This window comes from Ranitomeya variabilis, chromosome 3 (genome assembly GCF_051348905.1).
Source record: "Ranitomeya variabilis isolate aRanVar5 chromosome 3, aRanVar5.hap1, whole genome shotgun sequence".
NCBI classification, from domain to species: Eukaryota; Metazoa; Chordata; class Amphibia; order Anura; family Dendrobatidae; genus Ranitomeya; species Ranitomeya variabilis.
The window spans coordinates 282,830,816-282,844,133 of NC_135234.1; the positions used below are offsets into that span (position 1 = coordinate 282,830,816).

A 13,318-nucleotide genomic window follows, 5' to 3' on the forward strand; every position below is an offset into this window, starting at 1 on the left:
CGTTCCAGCGATATCCATACGATATCGCTGTGTCTGACACGCAGCAGCGATCAGGGACCCTGCTGAGAATCGTATGTCGTAGCAGATCGTTTGGAACTTTCTTTCGTCGCTGGATCTCCCGCTGTCATCGTTGACGTCACCGCTGTGCTGTGCTTTCACTTTACGGCCGGGAGTCAGTCAGTGAGGGAAGCAGACGGCAAGGGACCTGACGAACACCGGAATGTGAGTAAGTACTGTTTTTTTTTTTTACATTTACGACGGTAACCAGGGTAAACATCGGGTTACTAAGCGTGGCCCTGCACTTAGTAACCCGATGTTTACCCTGGTTACCCGGGGACCTCGGCATCGTTGGTCGCTGGAGAGCGGTCTGTGTGACAGCTCCCCAGCGATCACACAACGACTTACCAACGATCACGGCCAGGTCGTATCGCTGGTCGTGATCGTTGGTAAATCGTTTTGTGAGACGGTACCCTAAGTTAATGAGATAAATACATTGTACAAATCCTTGTGCTCCGCTGATTCTTCCAATTTTCTGTTTTTCTCTGTGTTACACCAATACAGAGATATTCATATGAGTTTCTTATGGAGCACAACACGGGAAATCTTAGTTCAATTGGGCCTTTCTTCAGCGTCTTCACTGGGGGAAAGGGGGTGGGGTTCTTTCACCTCTCCCTGCGAACACTGCCAATCACAGCTCAGCAGTTGATAGACTGATACATTAGCTGCGGAGCAGTGATTGGCAGTATCTAGGGGGTGGAGGTTGAAGCTAAATCCCCCTGAGAAAGCTCTGAAGGAATGCCCAATTGCATTGCAACCAGAGATTTCACATGCAGCATTCCAGAATAAATAAATGTTAATATTTCTGCAATGGAGTGGCACAGTGCAAAATGGAAAATGTAAAATGTGGAAAAATCAAGAAATTGCAAGTATATTTTTGCAAAGTTTTGACTGCATTTTTTGAGCAATTGACAGGTTACACTTAAGAAACACTGTCTAATGTAACATGGTGTTTATTTTTGTCAAATTCATATGAAATCTTAATAATCTCCTCCAACGTGGTATTTTCCGAAATACTGCCTGTACCACGTGCCACGCCAGAGAGGCAACGGGAGATTAGGGAGGTTAATAAGTGGCTCAAGAATTGATGTAGGAAGGAGGGGTTTGGGTTCCTGCAGAACTGGGCCGACTTCTCAGTTGGCTACAGGCTCTACGCTAGGGACGGGCTGCAACTCAATGGGGAAGGGGCAGCTGTGCTGGGGGAGAAAATGGTTAGAAGGTTGGAGGAGTGTTTAAACTAGGGATTGGGGGGGAGGGTATTCATTTTATAGGAGGGGAAGATAGTGCAGATAGAGACCTGGGCACAAATAAGGAAGTTGGGGGTGGCGGTGGCATGGGGGGTGGGGTTAGAACAGTTAGTAATTTAAGAAAGAATAGAGGTACAGAGAGTAACATCAAGTGCATGTATACTAATGCCAGAAGCCTCGCCAACAAAATGGATGAATTAGAACTAATGTTGTTGGAGCATAATTATGACATGGTGGGGATATCTGAGACATGGCTGGATGAGAGCCATGACTGGGCTGTTAACTTGCAGGGCTATAGCCTGTTCAGAAATGACCGTACAGATAAGCGAGGGGGAGGGGTGTGTCTATATGTAAAATCTTCCTTAAAACCCATCCTGCGTGATAATATAGGTGAATTTAATGAAAATGTAGAGTCCCTGTGGGTGGAGATAAGGGGAGGGGGAAAAAATAATAAATTACTGATAGGGATTTGTTATAAATCTCCAAAAATAATGGAAGCAATGGAGAATAGCCTCGTAAAGCAAATAGATGAAGCTGCGACTCAAGGAGAAGTCATTATTATGGGGGACTTCAACTACCCTGAAATAGATTGGGGAACAGAAACCTGCAGTTCCAGCAAAGGTAATCGTTTTTTGACAACTATGAGAGACAATTACCTTTCACAACTGGTTCAGGACCCAACAAGGAGGGGGGCACTGCTAGACCTAATATTAACCAACAGGCCAGACCGCATATCAAATATAAGGGTTGGGGGTCACTTGGGGAATAGTGATCACAAAATAATAAGTTTTCATGTAACCTTTAATAAGATGGGTAGTAGGGGGGTGACAAGGACACTAAACTTCAGGAGGGCAAATTTCCAACGGATGAGAGAGGATCTTGGTGCAATTAACTGGGACGATATCCTGAGACACAAAAATACACAAAGAAAATGGGAGACGTTTATTAGCATCCTGGATAGGACCTGTGCACAGTATATACCGTATGGGAATAAACATACTAGAAATAGGAGGAAACCAATATGGCTAAATAGAGCTGTAAGGGGCGCAATAAGGGACAAAAAGAAAGCATTTAGAGAATTAAAGGAAGTAGGTAGTGAGGAGGCATTAAATAAATACAGAAAATTAAATAAATTCTGTAAAAAGCAAATCAAGGCAGCAAAGATTGAGACAGAGAGACTCATTGCCAGAGAGAGTAAAAATAATCCCAAAATATTCTTTAACTATATAAATAGTAAGAAACTAAAAAATGACAGTGTTGGCCCTCTTAAAAATAGTCTGGGTGAAATGGTGGATGAGGATGAGGAAAAAGCCAATATGCTAAATGACTTTTTTTCATCAGTATTTACAAAAGAAAATCCCATCGCAGACAAAATGACTAGTGATAAAAATTCCCCATTAAATGTCACCTGCGAGCAGGAAGTACAGCGGCGTCTAAAAATAACTAAAATTTACAAATCTCCGGGCCCGGATGGGATACACCCCCGAGTACTGCAGGAACTAAGTACAGTCATTGATAGACCATTATTTTTAATCTTTAAAGACTCCATAATAACAGGGTCTGTACCACAGGACTGGCGTATAGCAAATGTGGTGCCAATATTCAAAAAAGGGGCAAAAACTGAACTCGGTAATTATAGGCCAGTAAGCTTAACCTCTACTGTGGGTAAAATCCTGGAGGGCATTCTAAGGGATACTATACTGAGTATCTGAAGAGGAATAACCTTATGACCCAGCATCAGCACGGGTTTACTAGGGACCGTTCATGTCAGACTAATTTGATCAGCTTCTATGAAGAGGTAAGTTCCGGACTGGACCAAGGGAACCCAGTGGACGTAGTGTATATGGACTTTTCCAAAGCTTTTGATACGGTGCCACACAAAAGGTTGTTACATAAAATGAGAGTAATGGGGATAGGGGAAAATATGTGTAAGTGGGTTGAGAGCTGGCTCAGGGATAGGAAACAAAGGGTGGTTATTAATGGAGCACACTCGGACTGGGTTGCGGTTAGCAGTGGGGTACCACAGGGGTCAGTATTGGGCCCTCTTCTTTTTAACATATTTATTAATGACCTTGTAGGGGGCATTCAGTAGAATTTCAATATTTGCAGATGACACTAAACTCTGCAGGGTAATCAATACAGGGGAGGACAATTTTATATTACAGGATGATTTATCTAAACTAGAAGCTTGGGCTGATAAATGGCAAATGAGCTTTAATGGGGATAAATGTAAGGTCATGCACTTGGGTAGAAGTAATAAGATGTATAACTATGTGCTTAATTCTAAAACTCTGGGCAAAACCGTCAATGAAAAAGACCTGGGTATATGGGTGGATGACAAACTCATATTCAGTGGCCAGTGTCAGGCAGCTGCTACAAAGGCAAATAAAATAATGGGATGTATTAAAAGAGGCATAGACGCTCATGAGGAGAACATCATTTTACCTCTATACAAGTCACTAGTTCGACCACACTTAGAATACTGTGCACAGTTCTGGTCTCCGGTGTATAAGAAAGACATAGCTGAACTGGAGCGGGTGCAGAGAAGAGCGACCAAGGTTATTAGAGGACTGGGGGGTCTGCAATACCAAGATAGGTTATTACACTTGGGGCTATTTAGTTTGGAAAAACGAAGACTAAGGGGTGATCTTATTTTAATGTATAAATATATGAGGGGACAGTACAAAGACCTTTCTGATGATCTTTTTAATCATAGACCTGAGACAGGGACAAGGGGGCATCCTCTACGTCTGGAGGAAAGAAGGTTTAAGCATAATAACAGACGCGGATTCTTTACTGTAAGAGCAGTGAGACTATGGAACTCTCTGCCGTATGATGTTGTAATGAGTGATTCATTAATTAAATTTAAGAGGGGACTGGATGCCTTTCTGGAAAAGTATAATGTTACAGGGTATATACACTAGATTCCTTGATAAGGCGTTGATCCAGGGAACTAGTCTGATTGCCGTATGTGGAGTCGGTAAGGAATTTTTTTCCCCATGGTGGAGTTACTCTTTGCCACATGGGTTTTTTTTGCCTTCCTCTGGATCAACATGTTAGGGCATGTTAGGTTAGGCTATGGGTTGAACTAGATGGACTTACAGTCTTCCTTCAACCTTAATAACTATGTAACTATGTAACTATGTAACTATGATAGATGAAAAATTGGAACAGCATCAAACACTACCTTACAACGCATGCAAAGCTCTCCCAACCAGCAATCCAATGGTCACCACTGTAATCACAGATAGATAGATAGGTAGATAGATAGATAGATAGATAGATAGATAGATAGATAGATAGATAGATATCGGATAAATATGATAGATAAGAGATAGATAGATGAGAGATAGATAGATAGATAGATAGATAGATAGATAGATAGATAGATAGATATGGGATAAATATAATAGATAGATATGAGAGATAGATAGATAAGAGATAGATAGATAGATAGATAGATAGATAGATAGATAGATAGATAGATAGATAGATATGAGAGATAGACAGATAGATAAGTGATTGATAGAACATTGTTTTATGTATCATATCTTGTGAAGTTAGTCAACTGAGTATAAAATAAGATTATTTCTTTCTGCTAAAAGTAGTCTTTTATAAAAGTTAGTAGACCATAGAATTGCCAGAGCTTGTAACAGTGTAAACATTAATTAACCCAAGCAATGTTACACAGACATTCCTTGTGCTGTAATTTTAACCTCATGCATAGCTGAATAGTTATTGAGCTTGAAAAACTCAAGTCCATGGAGTTCAACCTTTCTGTATTACCCCAGTGTTCACCAGGAAAGGCAAACAATAAAACTAAAGTCACTTTCAGTTTGTGAAAGTGGGAAAATCTCTGCCTCCAAAACATGAGAGAGACAATATAGCCACTTTTAAAATAAACTTTTAAACATTAAAAAAATAATAATAATAAAATACTAGAAAGTCAACAAGAACATGTTTCTTTTTTTTATTATGAGCAATAGTAAAGCTTTGTTTGTAACAGTTTTAATAACTATATGCTTAGTATAACAATAGCTGGTTTTGTACGGTAAATTTAAAACAAGCCTATTCGGAGTTTGTAAAAACCTGTGGAAGCAGATGTTAAGGTAGGTCTTGACATTGTAGCTCTCATATGTAATTAGGCCCTAATAACAAAGATGGCTGCTTTCCTTTACCGTAAAGATATCAGTCATATACGGTAAATGGTTGTAAAATCCTAACCTATTCTATCCTACAGTAGACAGCCAAGTAGCATTATCAGGGTATGTTTCCACGTTCAGGAAACGCTGCGTGTTTGACGCTGCATAGAGACGCAGTGTCAAACACGCAGCGTCCAGATGTTACAGCATAGTGGAGGGGATTTAATGAAATCCCATCTCCACTATGCGTGGTAACACGCATCCGGCGGCCCTGCGATTCCGGACATGTGGCACGTCTTTTTAGATCGCAGCATGTCCGTTTACCTTGCGGCGATGCTGCACCGCCGCAAGGTATAACACAGGGCCCTATGTGTGGGGTACGATGATTCCGGATGTGTGCAATGAACACATCCGGCATCATCGCGTCTCCAGAAGGGGCGGAGCTTTGGGTGGAGTGAGTGTGCCGCTCCTTCAAACCCGATGGCCATCCTGAACGTGGACACGTACCCTCACTGCTAACATTCAATGAAGCAGAAGCCTTGAGACCACTGTTAACCCATTAGAGATCAGGCTTCTTTAGTTTTTGCCTTTCCTACTACCTACCTACTTCCACTGACGAAGCTGTGTTTAACAGCAACACGCGTTGGGCTCTCCCTCCGTTACTCCATGCTCCCTGGGTGCTCGGTCCTGGCTAATTTCAGGATGTCTGCAAGCCCTACATTTTGATCAGCATTTTTTCTGGTGACCGCTGCATGATCCCTCTTCATCTTCAGCACAGGTGACCAGTGTGCTTGGAGGGTGAAATCTTTTCCTCCCTTTCCATTTGGAGCCACTATTTGCTATAGTATCTTGTGCTCCACATATGTGTACCTTTGGGGGACTATTATAGTCCGGGGTTTTCATGTGGCAGTCTTATAGTATCTTATCATTGTGTTTCTGGGCATTGTATGGCAGATTTGCCAGTGATTATAAAAATGTGTACACACTATTGACCAAGTGCTATATTGGATATATGTTCTCCATTGTTATATGGAAGGTGTGTGGTGTACTGAGTAGTTTTGGGAGCATATACACGGAGGGAGTTTTGTTCACATGTTTTTAAGTGTTTTTATATGTTATCAATAAAGCTTGTTTGATTTACTTTATATTTGGTGGTGTGCATATATCACAGTGGCTTTCTTTTCTCCTGTTACTATAGTTTTTGCCTTTCCTCTTTGCAGCAGTCATAACTTTAGTATTTTTTATTGACTTGTTTGTATAATAATAATAATAATAATCTTAATTTATATAGCGCCAACATATTCCGCAGTGCTTTACAATTCAACAGTTCACACACAACAGGTAATACAATAATTAAAGCAAAAATAATGACAACCCTGCTTGTAAAGGTACCGTCACACTAAACGACATCGCTAGCGATCCGTGACGTTGCAGCGTCCTCGCTAGCGATATCGTTTAGTTTGACAGGCAGCAGCGATCAGGATCCTGCTGTGATGTCGCTGGTCGCTGAATAAAGTCCAGAACTTTATTTGGTCGTCCGATCGCTGTGTATCGTTGTGTTTGACACCAAAAGCAACGATACCAGCGATGTTTTACACTGGTAACCAGGGTAAACATCGGGTTACCAAGCGCAGGGCCGCGCTTAGTAACCCGATGTTTACCCTGGTTACCAGCGTAAAAGTAAAAAAAACAAACAGTACATGCTCACCCAGCGTCATACCTCCCCCAGCGTCTGCTTCCTGACACTGACTGAGCGCCGGCCCTAAAGTGAAAGTGAAAGCCGCTGTGCTGTTAGGGCCGGAGCTCAGTCAGTGTCAGGAAGCAGAAGCTGGGGGAGGTATGACGCTGGGTGAGTATGTACTGTTTGTTTTTTTTACTTTTACGCTGGTAACCAGGGTAAACATCGGGTTACTAAGCGCGGCCCTGCGCTTAGCAACCCGATGTTTACCCTGGTTACCCGGGGACCTCGGCATAGTTGGTCGCTGGAGAGCGGTCTGTGTGACAGCTCTCCAGCGATCAAACAGCGACGCTGCAGCGACCGGCATCGTTGTCGCTATCGCTGCAGCGTCGCTTAATGTGACGGTACCTTAAGATCTTACAATCTACAATGAGGTGGGGGAGACACAAAGTACAGGTGCTTATTTACAATGATGGTCTAGCCATCTTGAGGGAATGGGGGGTAGATAAAGGCTGCCTGGGTTAGTCATCAGCCAGTATTTGTAGTGCTTTTGAGTGTTGTGCTGTTGGATGAAGAGTTATGTTAAGAGAAGTAGTGAATGGGCTATGTATAAAAGGAGTTGGATTAGGGAACATGATAAGCTGCCCTAAACAGATGTGTTTTTAGGAAGCGCCTAAAACAGTATAAGTTGTGGTTAGTCCTAATTTCTTGGGGAAGAGCATTCCAGAGGATTGGTGCAACTCAGAGAAGCCTTGGTGCCGGGAGTGGGAGGTACAAACTAGAGCAGATGTTAGTCAAAATTTGCTTGCAGAGAGTAACGAGTGGTTAGGCTGATAAACAGAAATGAGGGAGGAGATGTAGGGGGTGCCGCACTGTGGAGAGCTTTGTGGGTGAGAACAAGCAGTTTAAAATGAATCCTATAATGTATGGGCAGCCAGTGCAATGACTGGCACAGAGCAGAGGCATCCGAGTACCAATTAGCCAGACAAATGACCCTGGCTGCTGCATTAAGGATGGATTGCAGGGGGGAAAGTCAAATGATAGGGGGAGCAAATTAACAGAGAATTACAGTAGTCAAGGTGGGAGTGGATCAGGGCAACAGTGAAGGTTTTAGTTGTTTCCATGGTGAGAAAAGGGCGGATTCTGGAAATGTTCTTTAGGTGCAAGTGACAAGAGTGGGCAAGAGATTGTTTCTAACACTGAAACAGCGCGCACTGTGTGAGTCCTTATTTGCAGGACAAACTATTATATTTTTAGCGTTGCTTTGGGGTACATATAATTTACAGTGTAATTTTTATATCCTTTTTATGCAACACAAGTATTAAAAAAAAGTTATTTTTGGATGTTTTTTTGCTTGCAATTTCTACTGTTCATGTTTCATGACAAATAACTTGTTTCATAATCTCTCCAGGTTATTATGGTCAATGTGGATACCTAACATGTATAGGGTTTTTGTTTTATGAATATAATAAAATGTATGTTAATTGAAAAAAATCTGATTTTTTTCCATAATAGATCTTTGTTGAACAAACATTTTTTATTGCTCTTTTTTCATGGGGCATTTATAAAAGCCTCAGCTACATTGAAACATTAACAGAAGTCAGTCGGCAGAGCTGATCCGAGCATGTTAAGAACCAGTACATATGCTCAGATATGCTATGCCTGATCTGGAGATCATGTCATTGTAAGGTCTTACAGAAGCATTAGCACTTATGCCTCTATTCACTGCATAATGCTCACTAAGCAATTACGTAGAAGAAGTCAGGGACTGGACCTACTCCTACATGCAGGAGCTTTAAACCTGTGTTGTAAATTTACAATGGTTTAAAGACAAAGGACAATTGTTGCAAATTTACGGCGTTTGGTCCTTATTCAGTCTTTATTGGGTACAACTGAAAGTACCTAGGACAGCATTCCAGTAATATATGCATAGTATTATTTTTTATTTTTAATAATAATAATAATAATTATTATTATTTGTTTAGACAAGTAACTCTGTATAGATGTTAACAAAGTCGATCATATCAGAAATCAGACAATGTATTTATAACCATTTTTCAAAACGCTATATACACTGCTCAAAAAAATAAATGGAACACTAAAATACCACATCCTAGGTATCACAGAATGAAATATTCCAGTTGCAAATCTTTATTCATTAAATAGTGGAATGAGTTGAGAACAATAAAACATAAAAATGATAAATGTGAATCAAAATGAATATCCTATGGAGGTCTGGATCTGGAATGATACTCAAAATCAAAGTGTAAATCAAATTACAGGCTGATCCAACTTCAGTGGAAATGCCTCAAGACAAGGAAATGAAGCTCAGTAGTGCATATGGCCTCCACGTGCCTCTATGACCTCCCTACTAAACCTGGGCATGCTCCTGAGGAGGCGGCATATGTTCTCCTAAGGGATCTCCTCCCAGAGCTGGATTAAAGCATCAGTCAACTCTTGGACAGTCCGTGGTGCAATGTAGCATTGGTGCATGGAACAAGACATGATGTCCCAGATATGCTCAATTGGGTTCAAGTCTGGGGAATGGGCAGGGCAGTCCATAGCATCAATGCCTTCATTATGCAGGCTGAAACACTTCAGCCACATGAGGCCTAGCATTGTCATGCATCAGAAGGAACCCAGGGCCCACTGCCCCTGCTTATGGTCTCACAATGGGTCTGAGATCTTATCCCGGTACCTAATAGCAGTCAGGCTAGCTCTGGCTAGCACTTGGAGGGCTATGCGGCCCTCCAAAGAAATGCCTCCCCACACTGTTACTGATCCACTGCCAAACCAGTCATGCTGGAGGATGTTGCAGGCAGAATATTCTCCACAGAGTCTCCAGACTCTCATGCCTGTCGCATGTGCTCAGTGTTAACCTGCAATGCAATCCATGAATAGCACAGGGCACCAATGTAGAATCTGCCATTCTTGGTGTTCTCTACAAATTCTAATCGCCCTGCACCCACTTGTGGCCATCGTGCTCTCATACCACCCTCATGTGGTCTTTTTCTGACAGTTTAAGCAGACACATGGATGTTAGTGGCCTACTGGGAGTCATTTTGCAGGGGTCTGGCACTGCTCCTCCTTGCACAATGGAGGAGGTAGCGGTCCTGCTGCTGGGTTGTTGTCCTCATTGTCCTATTACAGCCCTACATGTCTCCTGACTTGTCTCTTGGTATCTGCTCTATGCTCTGGACACTGTGATGACAGACACAGCTACCCTTCTTGCCACAACTTGTATTGATGTGCCATCCTGGATGAGCTGCACTACCTGAGCAATGTCTGTAGGTTCTAGACACTGCCTCATGCTAGTACAGTACCTCTAGGGGGTGAGAGCAATTATAAAATGCAAAAGTGACCAAAGCAACAGCCAAAAAGAATGAGGACAGGGACATGGTCGGTGGTCACCCCCTGCAGAACCACTCCTTTATAGGGGTTGTCTTGCTAATTGCCTATCATTTCTACCTGTCGTCTGTTCCATTTGCACAACAGCAGGAGTGTTCCCTTTATTCTTTTGAGCAATGTATATGGCCAAACACATTTTGTGCAATAGTCAAAAGGCCAAACTTTAGGCAGAATAGGCACCTAAAATCGTCTTAAAAAACATATTAACAATCAATCTCAAGCTATTTAAGTGGGATGTTTAGTTAAAGCAAGACATGACTTATCCAAAAGAGGTCATAACTTGCTGACTAGTGGCTGTCCCACCGCTGGGACCAGCACTGATCTGTAGATCAGGGATATTTTATCTTAGACTGGGAACTTTTGTCCCCGTTTAAAAATGTTGCAGATTGAAGTTCCAACCGCCTTTCTATTCATTCAATATTATGGGACTTCCTGGAAATTGTGCAGCACTTGGCAGACACAAAGGGAACTAATGAAGCATAGGTCAAGCATGTGCACTGTCTTTCCATTCTAAGTGGAATGTGATCGGTGCACATACTAGTAGTCAAACCCTCATCAATAAACAAGTTTTACTCATCGATCAACAAGTTACAAAAAAAAAACGCTTAAATGAGGACAGCAGATTAACTCTCCAAAGAAATGTTTTACTCTTAACAATCAAGAGGGTCCATAAACTTTAAAGCTTGGTTGTCTCACATACTTTAAAACTCTTTTTATGTCAGACTTCTTTGGCCTGAGTTATTTATCCCTTCATTCATTTTATATAAATGCATGTTGCTGTTAGGTCACATGTTCCCTATGTCATTGTAGGGTTACAGCAGAATTGCATTTGCTATATTCTGGAATAAAGAAGGTCATAATTATACTGGCATTTTTTCTATATATTAGATGCTATGAAGTGTCTGTATTTACATCTTCGCCCATTTGCCGCTTTATTTTAATTTGGATTCCTCTGTTTTGTTTGTATCTGTGGTTATACACATTTTGTATTTAATTCCTTGTAATAAATTTTGTACATTTTTATTATCTTGTGGATTCCTCAGTTTATTCTCCGCCTTGGATGGAGAAAGTGTTTAGTATATGTTGTCTCACATACTGTATATCTAATGAATGACAATAAACGAACATTACACTTTCCCATTTCACATGTCTGCTGCTTCATCGTAAACCTCGACTCTGCTGTCCTTCAAAGAACATATCTAAGCCATTACTACCTCCTACTGCCTCCAGTTCAAAAATATTTCCACAATGTGTTCTTTCCTCAATCATGAATCAACTAAAATGTTAGTATATGCACTCTCTTCCGACAATTGCAATATCCTTCTCTGTGACATCCGTCCTAACACTTTTGCACCCATTCAGTCCTGCCTTAACTCTGCTGCCCAATTAACCTCTCCCCTCCCTACTCATTTACCTCTGCTAATTTATTCAATGGTTTCAATTCCTCAGTGAATCCAGTTTAAATTGATAACAAAGACTTACAAGGGCCTCCATAACGTGTCTCCTTCACACTTCTCCAATCTGATCTCCCAATACCTTCATACACGTAACATCTAATCCTCACCAGATGTTTCATTACTCCATTCCTGTATTTTCCTCACCCAACCATCTCCACGATTTTTCCCTAGAATCCACCATCCTCTGGAATTTAGTGCCTCAGCATGTCCAGATGTCTTCCACACTTTAAACCTTCAGACACAACCTGCAAACTCTACTCCTCAAAAAAAGTCCAAAAACAAGAATCCCACTGCCACATTACTACCAATGGAGCTGCTGCAACCTTACGTCCTACTGACTCCTTCCACAAACCCTGTAGATTGTAAACTTGAGAAGTCCTCTCCCCTTCTGCTCCAGTCTGTCACTGTTAGTTCACTGTTTTTTCTATATGTATTTTGTGTGTAAACCTTCGTTACAAGTACAGCACCATGGATTTATTGGTGCTTTAAAAACTATTATTAATAATAATAATAATAATAATAAATAATGAAAATGGTCACACTTACAGTATTTTTTGGACTATAAGACGCACCGGAACATAAGACGCACCCCAAATTTTCAGAAGGAAAATAGGGGGGGGGGGGGGGGAAATATGTCAAATGGGGGTTCGCCTTACAGTCAGCTTACCGGGGAGGGGTTTTGGCACTGGTGGAGTAGTCATAGAAGTTGTTCGGTGGTCCAGGCTGTTGTCGTGGCCTCCGGGAAATCCCATCCCAGGCTGGTGTGGTGGTGCTGCTGCTCTGTGGGGCTGCGGTGAACTGTGGTGCTGCGGTGGCCTGTGGGGCTGCGGTGCTCTGTGGGGCTATGTGGGGCTTCGGTGGCCTGTGGGGCTGCAGTGCTCTGTGGGGCTGCAGTGGCCTGTGGGTCTCTGTGGGGCAGTGGGGCTCTGTGGGGCAGTGGTGTTGGGGCTCTGTGCTGGGGCAGCAGCGGCTCTTAGTTCTTCGTCAAAGCCCGGAAGCCCTCGCAGCTCCTTTGCTGGGACGCGGAGGCCTCCGGAAAGACGGCCGCCGGTGACCTCTGGAAAGATGGCCACCGGAGGTGGCACATGCTCAGATTCAGATCTCATCCCGAGATCTCAGGACGAGATCTCATTGACGAGATTTCAATCTGAGCATGCACCGCCCCCGGCAGCCATCTTTCCGGAGGCCACAGCATCGCAGCAACAAAACTGCGGTGGCTTCCGGGCTTTGACAAAATGCTGGCAGAGCCCACCATGCAGCACAGAGCCCCACTGCCGCCACACCACAGAGCCCGACACCACCGCACCACAGAGCATAGCTAAAGCCACA

General features: G+C 42.5%; 1 protein-coding gene across 1 annotated transcript in view; it reads right to left on the minus strand.

The window, feature by feature from the left end:
- HNF1B (HNF1 homeobox B) overlaps positions 1-13,318 on the minus strand; it is a 294,307-nt gene that overhangs the window by 51,882 nt on the left and 229,107 nt on the right. The gene's annotated exons all lie outside the window — the stretch shown is intronic.